Source organism: Staurois parvus, unplaced genomic scaffold (genome assembly GCF_062004578.1).
Source record: "Staurois parvus isolate SC_StPar_1 unplaced genomic scaffold, SC_StPar_1.0 ptg000445l, whole genome shotgun sequence".
Taxonomy (NCBI): Eukaryota; Metazoa; Chordata; class Amphibia; order Anura; family Ranidae; genus Staurois; species Staurois parvus.
In genome coordinates this window covers 5,810,142-5,825,592 of record NW_028318241.1, presented here as the reverse complement: position 1 = coordinate 5,825,592, position 15,451 = coordinate 5,810,142, and the positions used below count along the sequence as shown (strand labels likewise).

Genomic DNA, 15,451 nt, shown 5'->3' with positions numbered 1-15,451 from the left:
AAATAGGCTAGTAACTTCTTATTTACATTTTTCTGATGTTACTGGCACCACTATACCCTGATTTATTATGATCTTCCTATTCTGAGTGCACAAAAAAAACAATAAGATACAGGGGATTATGTTCATTCATGGACCAAAAAAAATTTAATGAGCTTAAGTATTCTACCATATATGCTTCACTTGAAAGTATGGGGGGGGGGTGCAACACCTCCCACACCGCTGCCTTTCAAATTGAAAATTCCTAGACACAAAAGACTCAACCCACAGGACTTCTGCAGACAAACAATCAGCCTGCAGTGCTCCACTAGGCACAAGGGCTTTGGCAAGAAGCCCTTTAATATCATTAAAGTGTTTATAAAAAAAATGTTCATTTTTGGCCATCTTTTTTCAAGGCCAGGCATCCACCCCCATGTCTGCAATGGAATGTGTTAATAATTTGCTTTGTGGAGATGAAAGGCTCTTTGATAGAGGAAGCATAAACAGATTTCACTCTGTCCAGCGGTTAAGATCCCACAAGAGAAGCTCTACAGGGCTCTGTAGTACAGTTACTGGATAATAGATATACACATATATCCCAACAGTTCCATTTAATGACTTTGCTCTTTGCTCATTTTGTTGTTCGCTCTTCATCGTGATACAGTGGTAAGGGAAGGACTTTATTTAGTATTATGATACGGAAAGCAATGTGGTACTATCCTAGCTATGTGCATCCTAAGCGTGGGGTGCCCCCAACGTGGATATTCACCTTCTTGTAACACAGACGGCACTAGGCCGGTAAAGTTAACCCTTTGCATTTTTAAATTATTATTATTATACAGTATATATAAAGCGCCAATGGTTCGCTCAGCGCTGTACATTACAAAGGGGGACAGAACATGTGACAGAACAATACCAATACAATGCAAAACATGAGGGGATCGAGGGCCCTGCTCTTTCGAGCTTACAATCTAGGAGGGAGGGGATAGTGGTACAGGAGGAGATAGCTGTGGGGGATGGAGTGGTAGGAAGAGTGGAGGAGGTCGGCAGGTTAGCAGGGGGTGGGGTAGGCTTCCCTGAAGAGATGGGTTTCCAGGGTGCGCCTAAAGGAGAGGAGAGTAGATGATAATCTGATGGGTTGGGGCAGGGAGTTCCAGAGGATGGGTGACACCCTGGAGAAGTCCTGGACCTGTTCTTTTCCAGGATCTCCTTAAGTGACACACTATAAAAAAAAGCTGCTTCCCTTTCCTAGAAGCTGGCTAAGCTGTGGAGCAGCTGAGTGGCTGTTCGATTAGAACTTTCTCCCCTTCTGCAGGCTAAAGCAGCATGCTCACTAAATAGTGCTTTGTGTGTTGCAGGCTTCTGACGTACAGCTGGAAACAGCAAATCAAAAGTTGGATCTATGCAGTATCTACTGTATTTTATAAGCACAGTTTCAGTTTAGGCAGGATTCAATTCTGAACTAATTTTCTTTAGACAATCAAAAATTTTGTGCGTTTTATTATCCAATGGTGCCACCATTGCTTTCGAAATTTGACCAACCAAGCCTTCAATTTTACCTTATGTTGCTACAGAAAAGAATTTTTGTGGCTGGCAATCTTCTTCCAGGTCACAGCTCATGCTCATTTCTTTTTTGATTATATTTCTCGCACGATTCTCCCATCATTAATTAGAAATTTGGTTGCTTTTCAAAAAATTTCCAACATGCCCGGTCACTCAAATTCAATGGCTACGCAAAAATCAGCTGATGCTGCAGCCCACCAAAGGTGCAAAATTCAAACTAAAAATTCTTAGTTATGATTTTCAAAGGAAAATTCTTTCAGAATTCAAGTCATGTATGGTTTACATTAGGCTATGTTCACACTAGCTTTGTCAGCAGGCGTCAGACAGGTGTTTGGGAAGAGTTTTCAACGCTTCTCAAACGCCTATGAAAATTCTGCACATGTTCACACTGAAGCGTTAGCATCACGTCGCAAATCTGACACCTCATGTTCAAGGGCGGACTGACCAATTGGAAACTCGGGCACTGCCCGAGGGCCCGGGGTCAGTAGGGGGCCCCATGAGATGCCCCTGGTACCTTTTTCAAAGGGTTTTTTGAGTTTAGGCAAGGACACAGGGGCTCCATGATCCCCTATTGCCCAGGGGCCCCATGAGTTGTCAGTCCGGCCCTACTCATGTTGAGTCAGGAGGAGTTGAAGCCTCCCATTCAAGTCTATGGTGACGCTCCTCAAACCCCTGGCAGGTGTTTGCGGGGTGTTTGCAAGGGGTTTGCGAGGCATTTAGGATGCACATAGCTAGGATAGTACCACATTGCTTTCCGTATCATAATATTAAATAAAGTCCTTCCCATACCACTGAATAACGATGAAGAGCAAACAACAAAATGAGCAAAGAGCAATACCATTTAACTTCATTATAGGCGTTTGTGGTGCGGTTTTAACGACTGCCAAACGCCTCAAAAACGCGCATAGGGCGTTTGGGGAGCATTTGATGAGCGTTTCAAGAGTGTTAAAACACTTCCCAAACGCCTGTCTAATGCCTGTCAAACACTATAGGGGTGTTTGGGAAGAGTTAAAAATAAGTCATTGATCAGCTCACCTGGTCTTTCAATTAATTCCTAACTTTCAGTGGATGGTGAACATTAGTACTCCCTCCAGTCATAGGAATAGTAGAAATATGAAATGTTTGTCAGTCCTTGAAAATAAGCAACCATCGATTAACATCATATCGGGATAAAACAAACATCACCGCTAATGCCATTTGGCCAATCCTTAAAGGATAAGTTCACGTATTGAAAAACAAAAATGCCCATTTTTTTGCAGGTAAAAAAATGTGCATTTATTTTTTTTTGGAGCCTGGAAAGCATTGCACAGTGATCAGCAGATCGCTGGTGCCATGCAGGACTCCTGCAAACTCTCAGTGTATCTGTGTGCCCATACATCCCATACAGGCAAGCAGGTAAAGTCTGACAGGAAGACCCAATGATCTATCACAGCACTCAGCAGCGCCGTGGTAGTTTATTGAGAACTACAAGCCAACAAACTTTGCAGCTTTAGTTGTGTAAGTTGTTGTAGTTGCGACTTGTGGCTCGTTCATTCACAGAACACACAGCCATGCTGTTTTCAAAAACTGACAGCTAGTATGAGGAACTTCTCCCCGTACTGCTGTCACAGGGAGGGGGGGATCAGGCAGCAGTGGGAACATGTTACATGTTCCACCCCAAAAAAAAAGTGGAACATCTAACATGTTCTCAAAAGTGAACTTTCCTTTAACCACACAAAGATGCCACATTCTCACTTCCTCCTAGATTGTCAGTCAGACAAATAAAAAATGGAAATGAATTAGCTTAGGAGAAATAAGAAAAACATATCACAAATATAAAAAATTCAAGATACCATACAAAGCATTATAAATAATGTAGCGCCCCTCTAGGTAGCTAGGGGGAGCTAGGTAGGTTTTCAGCTAGAGGCTGGATAGCAGCTTGGTGTGAGTCAGCCTGAGATAAGTCAGCCAGGTTCAATTTAGTTCAGGGCTGAGGGCTCTGCAGGTCAGTTCACTGATATCTCCTCCTTCTTTTGAAGCTTGAGAAGTTTCTAGAAGGCAGTGGGTGGGGGTGAGGAGGGGGCTGATCTGCATACTCAGGGGATTCTGACCAATGCCCAAGCAGGAGGCTTGGCAAGCGGTCAGGGCAGCCCTTAAGTATGGGAGAGCCTGGGAGAAGTGGATAGTGTTGGGTGGAAGATGGTTGTGTTTGAGCCGTTTCTGCATTGCGTTGTTTCACCTGCATTTTTGATGGGGTTTTTTTTTCTTTTTTTTTTTTAGTTTTCTTGTTGCTAGGCAGATAACAAAATGCATCATAAATGCACTACATGCTTTTCTGTAGTCTGAAGTCTATAGAACCAAAAATGCAACTATACTTGATTACATGATGTAATGTTGCACTCTGATGGCGACGCCTAATGTAAGGCGGCACACTGATGGGCACACCCTATTCGGACCTCGGCCAGAAGAAATTTTAGTGCCTGGACCACCTTGAATTTTAATTCGATACCTCTGTCCTAGGGGGATCTCTCAGTAGTTCCCTCCTACTCTAGAGTTGTTCAATGTACTTTGACAATCCCCATCTCCGTCCCTCACTGTTTAACCACTTGCCCTCCTGAGAATTTACCCCCCTTCCTGACCAGGCCATTTATTGCATTATGGCGCTGTGTTACTATAACTGACAATTGCCCGGTCATGCAATGCTGCACCCAAATTAAATTTACATCCTTTTTTCCCCAAGAATTGAGTTTTCTTTCGGTGGTATTTGATCACCTGTGCATTTTTTATTTTTTGCACTATAAAAAAAAAAATAGACTGACAATTTTGAGAAAAAAACTATATTTTTGACTTTTTGCAATTAAACATGTCCAGTAAAAAAATATAAAAAATCTAATTTTGTCATAACTTTAAAATGTATTCTGCTACATGTCTTTGCTACAAAAAATCCCAATACGTGTAAATTAATTGGTTTACGTGAAAGTTATAGCGTTTACAAATGGCAGTATATATACTGGGATTTTTATTTTTACTAGTAATAGTGGCAATCACCGACTTATAGCGGGACTGTGGCGAGCATTCTGGGACTGGGAGGAACTGACTTGGTGTCACTGACATCCCCAGTGACATCAATACAGTGATAAGTGCTAAAAAAAAGCACTGACACTGTATTAATGGCACGGGGAAAGAAGAGGTTAACATGAGGGACGATCAAAGGGTTAACTGTGTGCAGGGAGTATTTTACTAAGGGGCAGTGTCTGTGTGCTTCACTGTAATCACACTGCTCTGGATGGCTGTGCTGTGCACAGCCATCCAGAGCAGTGTGCCCGAGCTGACAGGGAGGAGAACTGTTAGTTAATAAAACAGTTCTCCTCCCTGTCAGAGATCTTTGCAAATCACCGAGATCTTCGAGTAACCACCAGCTGGGACCTGGTGATTGACAGCCACGGCCACGAATGGCGCACCCTACCCGGAAATGCAAAATCAGCATGAGCTTATAATGGGTCCAAATACATACACCTGGTCAGTGACTCGCTAGGTAGAGAAGGAAGGAGGAAAGAGAGTCTCAAAGCACTCTGTAAACCTGTCATTAGCAGCAATGATATCCTGATAGAATCCTGCTAAAGCTGGCCATACGCTGTTACTTTTTGTCATTTATATAGTAGGCTGAACACAAATGTAATGGCTGAAGGAATTCCCCCCACCAACACATTATGTTCCCACACTGGTACCTAGAGTTGTCAAAACACACTGATCAGCAGCTGCAGCCTAGAGGCTGTAGCCACTGATCGAGAACAGGTTTCAACAAGTCCCTTCAAAAGAAGTTGATCCAACGACTGACTTCTGTAGAGCAAGGACAGACATACACTGATCAAAATTCGGTCAGTCCCTGCTGAACCGACTGAATTTCAATCTGTGTATGGCCAGTTTAAGTCTGCATGTATAAGTGAAATGACTGTCAAAGTTGAAGTGCCTCCAATTAAATGTAGGCTTTAATCTTTTCACAATTCAGAATAATGTTTGATTCTGCCTGTTGCTGGGGAGTGTTTTCTAACAGATAGAGCAAGAAGAAAAACACATTGTTATGAATTATGAGCGTTTACTTCATCCTGGCAAATCACTAGAAGATTAATTGCCAGTGATATAGGCTAAGGAAGGAGATAAATATCCTGGGAACCCATCTAGACGTATCCTTAGCCTCCCAGGCTTGTCTTTGAGAGCATGTAGTATTAGATGGATACTTAGCCTCCCAGGCTGGTCTTTGAGAGCATGCAGTATTAGATGGATACTTAGCCTCCCAGGCTGGTCTTTGAGAGCATGAAGTATTAGATGGATACTTAGCCTCCCAGGCTGGTCTTTGAGAGCATGCAGTATTAGATGGATACTTAGCCTCCCAGGCTGGTCTTTGAGAGCATGCAGTATTAGATGGATACTTAGCCTCCCAGGCTGGTCTTTGAGAGCATGCAGTATTAGATGGATACTTAGCCTCCCAGGCTGGTCTTTGAGAGTATGCAGTATTAGAGGGATACTTAGCCTCCCAGCTTGTCTTTGAGAGCATGTAGTATTAGATGGATACTTAGCCTCCCAGGCTGGTCTTTGAGAGTATGCAGTATTAGATGGATACTTAGCCTCCCAGCTTGTCTTTGAGAGCATGTAGTATTAGATGGATACTTAGCCTCCCAGGCTGGTCTTTGAGAGTATGCAGTATTAGAGGGATACTTAGCCTCCCAGCTTGTCTTTGAGAGCATGTAGTACTAGATGGATACTTAGCCTCCCAGCTTGTCTTTGAGAGCATGTAGTACTAGATGGATACTTAGCCTCCCAGCTTGTCTTTCAGAGAATGTAGTATTAGATGGATACTTAGTTTCCCAGGCTTTTCTTTGAGAGCATGTAGTACTAGATGGATACTTGGCGTCCCAGCTTGTCTTTGAGAGTATGCAGTATTAGATGGATACTTAGCCTCCCAAGCTTGTCTTTGAGAGCATGTAGTATTAGATGGATACTTAGCCTCCCAAGCTTGTCTTTGAGAGTATGTAGTATTAGATGGATACTTAGCCTCCCAGGCTTGTCTTTGAGAGTATGCAGTATTAGATGGATACTTAGACTCCCAGGCTTGTCTTTGAGAGCATGCAGTATTAGATGGATACTTAGCCTCCCAGGCTTGTCTTTGGGAGTATGCAGTATTAGATGGATACTTGGCCTTCCAGGCTTGTCTTTGAGAGCATGTAGTACTAGATGGATACTTAGCCTCCCAAGCTTGTCTTTGAGAGTATGCAGTATTAGATGGATACTTAGCCTCCCATGCTTGTCTTTGAGAGCATGCAGTATTAGATGGATACTTAGGCTTTCAGGCTTGTCCTGGAGAGGATGTGGTGTTAGATGGTCCTTTACCCTCCCAGGTTTACCTTGGTAAGCACATGCTGCTAGATAGGTCTTTGCCTCCTGGTCCCTGCTCCTAATTCCCTAGGAGTGGAAGTGTGCCTATGCTAGGGCCTGGAAGACAAGACATTGGCTGATAAAGGGGAGCACCTTCATGAAGTTCACTCAAGTCTATTGTTGGGCTCAGCTTAAAGGCACACTATTCAAGATTGCTCAGCTTAAATACACAGCCTACAGGACAGGCTAATGTTACTTTTTTGGCAAAGGGAACACTACATTGCTATTTTTAGGGTATCATGTAGTCCCCAACTGTCTTTCCTGGTCTTTTAAGGAAATAGAATCTTCAAGCAAGGAAGAGCACAATGATGGCAGAGTAAAGTCATTCAACTGGTTGCCACTGATGGGTTAGTGAATACTTAGGGGCAACAGTAAGTTAGTGCAATGGCAGTTAGGCCAGGGGGGGGGACCAAGTTTTATCTCCCTAGGTAATTATTGCTACTTAAATTATTCAAAATATAAAACTATCCTGGGGTGCAGTAAAGAGACTGTGGGGTTGATTTACTAAAGGTAAATATACTGTGCACTGCAAATGCAGTTGCTTTATATCCAAGGGGAAGCTCTGAAGTGAGGCAAAGCTCTGCTGATTTCTTTCATCCAATCATATGGAAGCAAAAATTATGTTTTTTTTATATTTTCCTTGCATGTTCCCCTCAGATCTAGAGCAACTGTATTTTCAGTACTCTTCCAAGTGCACTTGGAGTGCACAGCCTATTCGCCTTTAGTAAGTCAACCCGTGTCTGATCCCTTTGCTTTGCAATGTTTCTATAATATGTTCTGAGCAGAAATCCTGAGGGAAGATTATAAACTGAGATGTAACACAGAGCTGCAATTACATTGAATATTAATGAATTAATAAACTAATCTGCACATGTTCCTGAACTTTAACTTCCCTTCTTACACAGAATATCTAAGCATGTGAAAACAACCCAAAGCAAAATGTCAGGAATAATATTTCTGAATAAAATTATTCTGCTGCGATACTGAAACAAATGTCACATTAGCTCCCTATTATGCAGTATTTCTGACTCTGTAATATATTCAAATTCATGCAACAGGACAATAACTGGCATTGAGCACAGAAACGCACAAAGTCATAGCATGACAAAAGGCACACAGCGAGATAGCGGGCCCATAGCCAGTGTGTTACTGAGAAAGTACAGTAACGCTGAACAAAACCGCTAGGGTTTTTTTTTCTTTACAGATGGCAGGGTTTCACTAACTTTTCACCAGGTGTGGTTTAAAACTGAATAGTTTAGGAATTTGGCGCTGAGAGGAGATAATAGCCAAATGGTATTAAAAGATAAATTAATAAAACACATGAATAAGAAACATATAAAATCAGTCCATAAAGTCCATGGTATTAACACTAGTGGTAGCAGCTCCCCATAGAGTGAAGCAGACTCTAAGAAAAACACAAGGGGGTGCCAACAAAGAAGAAATGTAATAAGGCGTTGATAATATGCCCTCAAGAGGGCCAGTATAGGGGCTGATGGTGTCCAGTGATGCCCGGGTCCCAGGAGAGAGTAGTGCATGATGGATTGTCGGCAGTGTCAGCGGTGGACGCCGTGACAGGTGCCGTAACCAGCGTGGAAAGCATGGAAGTCCGGAACCAGAGGGCAACCAATAGGAGATGCGAGGATGGGTCAGGTGATGAGTCAGGTGACGCGTTTCAAAGCTTCCGTTTTTTCTTTTAACCTGATTTAACCTGATTGGACAATGGGGCAGTCAATCTTTTATGGGGAATTATGTGGGTGGGGCGGATGCGGCTCAACCGATTCAGTCAACTTACACAGAAACGATTCATAGATTTTTACAGAAAATGTATTGTACAAGAGGATAGCGACATACAGAAAAAGATATATTGATTATAATAAAAAAGGCATATTAACATATGAATCTTATGAGAAGAGAATCATAATGAAAATCAATCTAGGTCACAGGGGTGGGCAACTGTGGCCCTCCAGCTGTTGTAGAACTACAAGTCCCATGAGGCATTGCAAAACTGACAGTTACAAGCATGACTCCCAAAGGCAGAGGCATGATGGAACTTGTAGTTCTCCAACAGCTGGAGGGCCACAGTTGCCCACCCCTGATCTAGAAGAACCGATTAGCAATATGCATAATAGCAACCAATGATTGATAGCACAGAACATAGCAGATCATAATAATTAGGATAAATTCTAATAGAATAATAACCAAAAGCAATATGAAAAAAACATAAAAAAATCATAAAAAAGGATCTACATATGGGATCAGCACCCAAATCATTGGGTAAATGATGCTAGTGTGTATGTGTGTGTGTGTGTATATATATATATATATATATACATATAAATATATATACATATAAAATGAGAACATTAAAAGAGTTTTAAAAACTAAGCAATTATAAATTATTAATATTGTGTGTAGGTGTGTAAGAATGGGACTTAGTTTATACAGTTAGATATAGATTGATCGTGTGAACAACAGAGATAATAATAAGAGACTGAAATTATAGAATAGTATGAACCTCAATCTCTTCATTTAACCCTTTTGGGGCTAACGTGTCCAACGTATGAATCCAAAAAGTTTCTTGTCTACATAATAATTGAAAGTGTTCTGCTGTGGAGTATTTATCATGGAATCAATTAGAGGTAAGCTCTAACGAGCAGGGCCCTCTGTTTCCTCTTGTACCAAATTGTATTGTAACTGTAATGTCTACCTTAATTTTGTAAAGCGCTGAGCAAACTGTTGGCGCTATATAAATCTTGTATAATAATAATAATTATCCATACCTGGAGGCCAAGGTTCAATTTATGGTGGTACTCGGAAAAGTGGTGGGGAACACTGTGTTTTGGATTAGCATCCTGCACAAAACGTTGGTGCTCTCCGAACCTCTTTCTAAGCATTCTATTGGTACGGCCGATGTATAGCAAACCACAGGGACAGGAGAGATAGTATACCACATAGGTCGAGGAACAATTGAAAAAGGAATTAATGGTGAAAGTTCTCCCAATGGAGTGGAAGGTTTTTTCGCTATGGGCGACATGTGGACAGGTTAGATATAACGGTTTGTTACATCAAAATATATCTGTTAATGGGATAAGGGTAAGTTGTTTCAAGATAGTGTTTTTATTGAGAGTTTTGATTTTGCTGGGTGCGATTTTGTTCTTGACACTGATCGCCCTTCTATAGGCAAATTTAGGTTGAGATGGGATAGAGGATATGAGATGTGGATCCTGGGATAGAATGGATCAATGTTTTTTGAAAACATATTCCATTATTTTATATGTTGACTGATACTGGGTCACAAATCTGATGGTGGATTCCTGAATACCCTTGGAAGTGACTGGTTCATCTGTTAAATCTGTTTAATAAAAAGAGTAGGCCACAGCGATTAGATTCAAGGGTTATCCTTTATCAAGAAATGTATTCTTGAGGGCAATACTTTTTTGTTTATAGTCCTCCAATTTAGTGCAGTTACATCTTAAGCGATGAAATTGGCTTTTTGTTACATTGCGGACCCACCCAGGGTGATGACAGCTGGAGAAATGGAGAAAGAAATTGCCTGCTGTCAGTTCGTTGTAATTTTTGGCAATAATGATGGAATTCAAATGAGTGAGTTGCAGATCAAGAAAACACAAAGAAATTGAATCTACCACAGAGGTGAACGCTAAACCAAAAGTGTTGGAATTGCAGAAGCAAACAAATTCTTGTATATGGGATTGGGGGCCATCCCAGATGATGATAATATCATCAATATATATTGGCCGTAAAAGACTAGATGTTCCTTGTAGGGATTGTCATTCCAAATATATTGATGTTCCCAGAGGCCCATTGTTAGATTAGCATAGCTCGGAGCAAAATGTGCTCCCATAGCTGTGCCTCATGTTTGTAAATAATAGTCTCCATCAAAAAGAAAATAGTTATGTTCCAAACAAAACTTGATGGCTGCAAGAATGAAATCGGGTGTGTTCTGTGACCACTTTGTCCTTTGAACACAGATGATCACAGATCGTGGTAAAAGGCCAATCATGGAAGCCCTTTACCATGTTATCAGCTGTGTCCAGTCACAGCTGATCACATTGTAAACAGACTTGACGGTTATCGACAGTCTTTTCCTCACGCGCTGTGACAGCCTGAGGAAAGGAGAGCTGGTAACCAGCAATTCTGACCAGGAAAATTCACACTGATAACCATCAGTGCCCTGATTATCGGTGCAGCCCCATCAGTGTCCGTCAGTGCCCATCAGTGCTGTCTATGAATGCCCATCAGTGCAGCCTATCAGTGCTTCCATCAGTGCTGCCTATGTATTCCCATCACTATCCCCTATGAGTGCCTCCTCGTCAGTGCCCATCAGTTAAAAAAGTTTAGTAAAAAAAAACTTTTTAAAGTGTAAAAAATGAATGTTCCACCAAAGCACACCCCCCCCACATGCACAAATATAAATGCATGGCTCTGGGGCGCCTACACATGAACATGTTGATTACGTTAGATGTTATAAATTGCTGTGCACTCAGGAGTGAGAGCAATAATTCTAGGGCCATTATTCATGGTTAAAGTGGTTATAAACTTCAGACATGAAATATGAACAAGGCATATCCCTCTATAGTGTGTACTTTCTCAATCTAGAGCACTAAGTGCTATTTCTGTCTGCTGCCTCGTTCCTCTGCTATCAGCCGGAATCACTTCTGACAAGTTATCCTGACACCAAGAAAAAAAAGGTGACAGGGGAAGGACCTCCAGCTGATTGACAGCCTCAGCTTTGCTCCTGTGTGCTGTGTGAAGGGGGGGGGGTCTCTTTCCTCCAATCAGCTCTCAGAGCTCTCCTCACTGATCTATGCAATTTTATGTAATTTTAAATTAAATTCTATGAAGGTTTAGCTCTCCACCCCCTGCTTTTCAGAACTGAGAGATCCTGTGTAAATTCTGCACTTTGAATAGATATAGGAAACAGACAGCTTTAGATAAACAGGTACAACTTATGTAGGTAGATTTGTTTTACCTCTATGTATCACCTGAGGGTAGTCACTTCATTGGTTCTATATGAGGGTTTGCAACCACTTTAACTCCAACCTGATAACATGTACGTTTGTCACCATTTCACAGACGCAAGCAATTTTAAGGCTTAACATGTTGGGTATCTGTTTAGTCGGCATTGCCTCATCTTTTATAATTTGCCAAAAACTTGGGTAATATGTTACTTTTATGTGTCCTGAAATGTTGTGTTTCAAACCCAAAAAGACATAAAAGGTTTGAACTACCACTATTTTACTCTCTAGGATGTCTGAAGAACCTTTAAAGGGCCAGTTCATGAAGGCTGGAAAGGTTTAATAATACACAACATTCCCGCCACCAGTGAGTCTAATGTTTGCTGCTCCCACCCCTGGAATCCTCAGCATCCAACACTTCTGGTTGTGTTGGATGCCTGTGTCTCCCACGCTGTGGTTCCATCCGCCACCCACTAGGTCACTAGGGTGTCCTTCAGAACTACAGGGGCAGACTTGTAAAATAGCAGCCATCAGGTGGAGTATGTGCAAAGCTTTGCACTAAATTTTTAACTTTCAGGTAAAAATGACAATGATAATTTACATAAAATACACAGATGTCTCATTTTAAAATACCTGCTGCTGAAACACAAATGGAAGCAGTAAATGTCCAAAGAAAAAAACAAGTAGCTTGTATAAGTTTTTTAATCTGTGATTCACTGTTTGGAAGAGAAAATAATGTCCCATAATGCTTTCAGCCTGCACAATACAGAGGTTGTGCCTTTTGGTCTGTCCTTCTTTTTTGATTGTGAGTTGCCACAATGCTCACAATGATTGTTGTACATCCCCTTCACATCAGCAGGGAGCAACTTCCTCTAATTAAAGTAAAGTAGATGTGGAGAGGACTGAGTGTTGGATGGATCTATGGTAAATATAATGGCTGTTATGTTGTCCAGAACAATACATAATAATCAGAGACAGGCGTCATTCTCTGCTGTAAGCTAAAGGCTTTATGAGAAATTTTTTATGCAATCAAACAGCAGGCACAAGTAAATGCTTTTTTCACTTTACTAATGTACAGTGAAGGAAATATGTGTTTGATCCCCTGCTGATTTTGAATGTTTGCCCACTCACAAAGAAATGATCAGTCTAAAAATCGAATGGTAGGTGTATTGTAACACTGAGAGACAGAATAGCAAAACATTCAAAAGAAATGCATGTCTAACAAATTATGTACTGATTTGCATGTTCATGTGGGAAATAAGTATTTGATCGCCTTCACAAAACACGACTTAGTACTTGGTGGCAAATCCCTTGTTGGCAATCACAGAGGTCAGATTGTCAACAAAGTGATATTTGATTGCTAATCAAATATCACTCTGTATTCATTTTATGTCTGCCTGGAGTGCAGTTTTAAAAGTGAAAAGACTTGCCTGTAAATCAAAGAAATAGTGAGTGAAGCACACATCTTTGCTTGCAATTGTAAACTTCAGCAATCACAAAAGTGGGTCTAAAGCCCCACATTTTTTTTCACGTTTTGGAGTGAATATGTTAAGGTTAAAATCTGTTTTAAGATTTGATTGTTGTCCGTGTCCCTCACTGGGGAGAAAAACCCTCTCTATTTGGCTTGGTATGTATTCTTGCTGATGGGAAATCCAAAATTTAACAATTGTCACCAGAACAGAAGGTGGAGGGAAATCTTCTAATGGGGATACCTGTTACTGGGACAATTAAGAGTGGATTCCCCCTCACTATTGAGAAATTTCCACTCACTTACTTTTGGATCTTTATTAAGTACAGGAAGTGAACTGACAACTCTCTAACAAACCACCGAACTTGTAGCTCAAGATATGGAGTGAAGACTAACAATACAGTACAATAAAGATACCCATAGGCCTAGGAGGTTGGCCAGACTTACAAACACAGTCTAATTACCTTCAGGTAACAGAATTAGGGGGTCAATACTTAAAAATTACAACTTGGTGTAGCCAGGTTCAATTTTGCTGCTATGAAGAGGAATGGGGGATGATCAGGAGATGAACATCGTTGGCAGACTTACACCATTTACCTCATAAGGGACTAATAGTAATCACAGCAAAGTATCTCATAGACAGGGTCCACTAGGGATGGGTGAAACTGAGACTTTCCATTTTCCTTGGTGAGAATTGGGTGATTTTGATGAAGCCAGAGGGAAAGGCCGAATTAATGTGGGCACAATAGGCTTTAAATGGCTCTTGAGAGTCAAAGTTCAACTATCCTGGACCAGACCTTGTGTCAAATTATCCCCTCATAAGCCTCATTGTTGAGCATTTTTGCTTATGGAAAATTTCACCAATGGTGAGATTGATATCTTTGAGGTGAGTTCACTCTATTCATCCCTAGTTGATTCCAGCAGGGTCCTGAGGGCTGCCTTCACCTCTGATTCACGTGATCCAATAGATGTATTTGGATGGGCATGATCCTCGCTCAGTGCAATTTGTTGCTAGTGATTGCTGCACATAGGGAACAATGGAGTGCAGCATGCAGTAGCGATTATTTGCTAATGGTAGCCCAGTTCCTCATTTTTGTGCAACTGATTGCTGCTACATCTAGTTGCATAAGTAGCGATCACTATCGATTAATCACAGGCAATTGCAGGCCATTTTAGTAGCACAATTGCACAAACAAAAATTGTCAACGTATACCCAGCCCTTCCCTGGAGAAGCCTGACAAAAGAAAATAGTATAACAAAAGCTCATTGGCCTAATGCACTTCCCACGCTAATAGGTTATTCTCATTTTCAGAGTAGCTAGAAGATAATTAAACACAACTCTTTGCCTTAGTGTCGGTTTAGGTCGTAGATGACGGTAATTAACAGTTTATAACTTTCAACAAATTTAATTGTGAGATAGAATGATTTACAGTTTTGTTTTTAACCAATCATACCGTGCTGTTTCTTTCCAACAGGTGTGCTGAAACCACCAACAAAGGCAGCCTTTGTTCTTCTGATTTCGCATTATGAACTCTTGCCGAAAGCACTGACGGAGACATGAGTTATTTAAATTATGAAAGAAAAGGGCAGACATCGGCATGGTAGTTAAGAGGTCAATGTTTCTATAGTTTGAACTTTTGCAAAAAAAAAAAAAAAACGATAGGCGTGAATAAGTACACTATGTAGAAATATATTCTTGGTGAAACTCAATGCAAAATGAACCAAAAATCTCCAAATGTTGTACATATGCAATGTAACTGCTAGCTAGATATAAGTTAACATTAGGTGTTATCATGCAATAGTTCATACTTGCCTAAAGATTAAAAAAAAACACTTGTTATGCATGAAGATAGACAAAAAAAATAACAAAACACGATAAATTCTTAATAAAGTATTCTTTACAGTGTGTCTCTTTTTCCATAATTTTTAGCATGTGATGGCTTCAGTATAGCTCTTACTTCGTATTGTAATGTTCGCTTAGAAGTAACTGAAACCAAAAGCCTTGGAGGATTGAGGCTATGTAAATTAGTTTTCCAAATTGCTATTATTATTTCAT

At 40.9% G+C, this 15,451-nt stretch overlaps 1 long non-coding RNA gene across 1 annotated transcript in view; it reads left to right on the top strand.

Moving 5' to 3' along the window:
* LOC149453642 (uncharacterized) overlaps positions 1-15,251 on the top strand; it is a 70,634-nt gene extending 55,383 nt beyond the window's left edge. Inside the window, exon 3 of the long non-coding RNA XR_016314413.1 lies at positions 14,871-15,251. This is a non-coding gene — a long non-coding RNA (uncharacterized LOC149453642). The remainder of the gene's footprint in view (positions 1-14,870) is intronic.
* Positions 15,252-15,451: the final 200 nt, after the last annotated feature.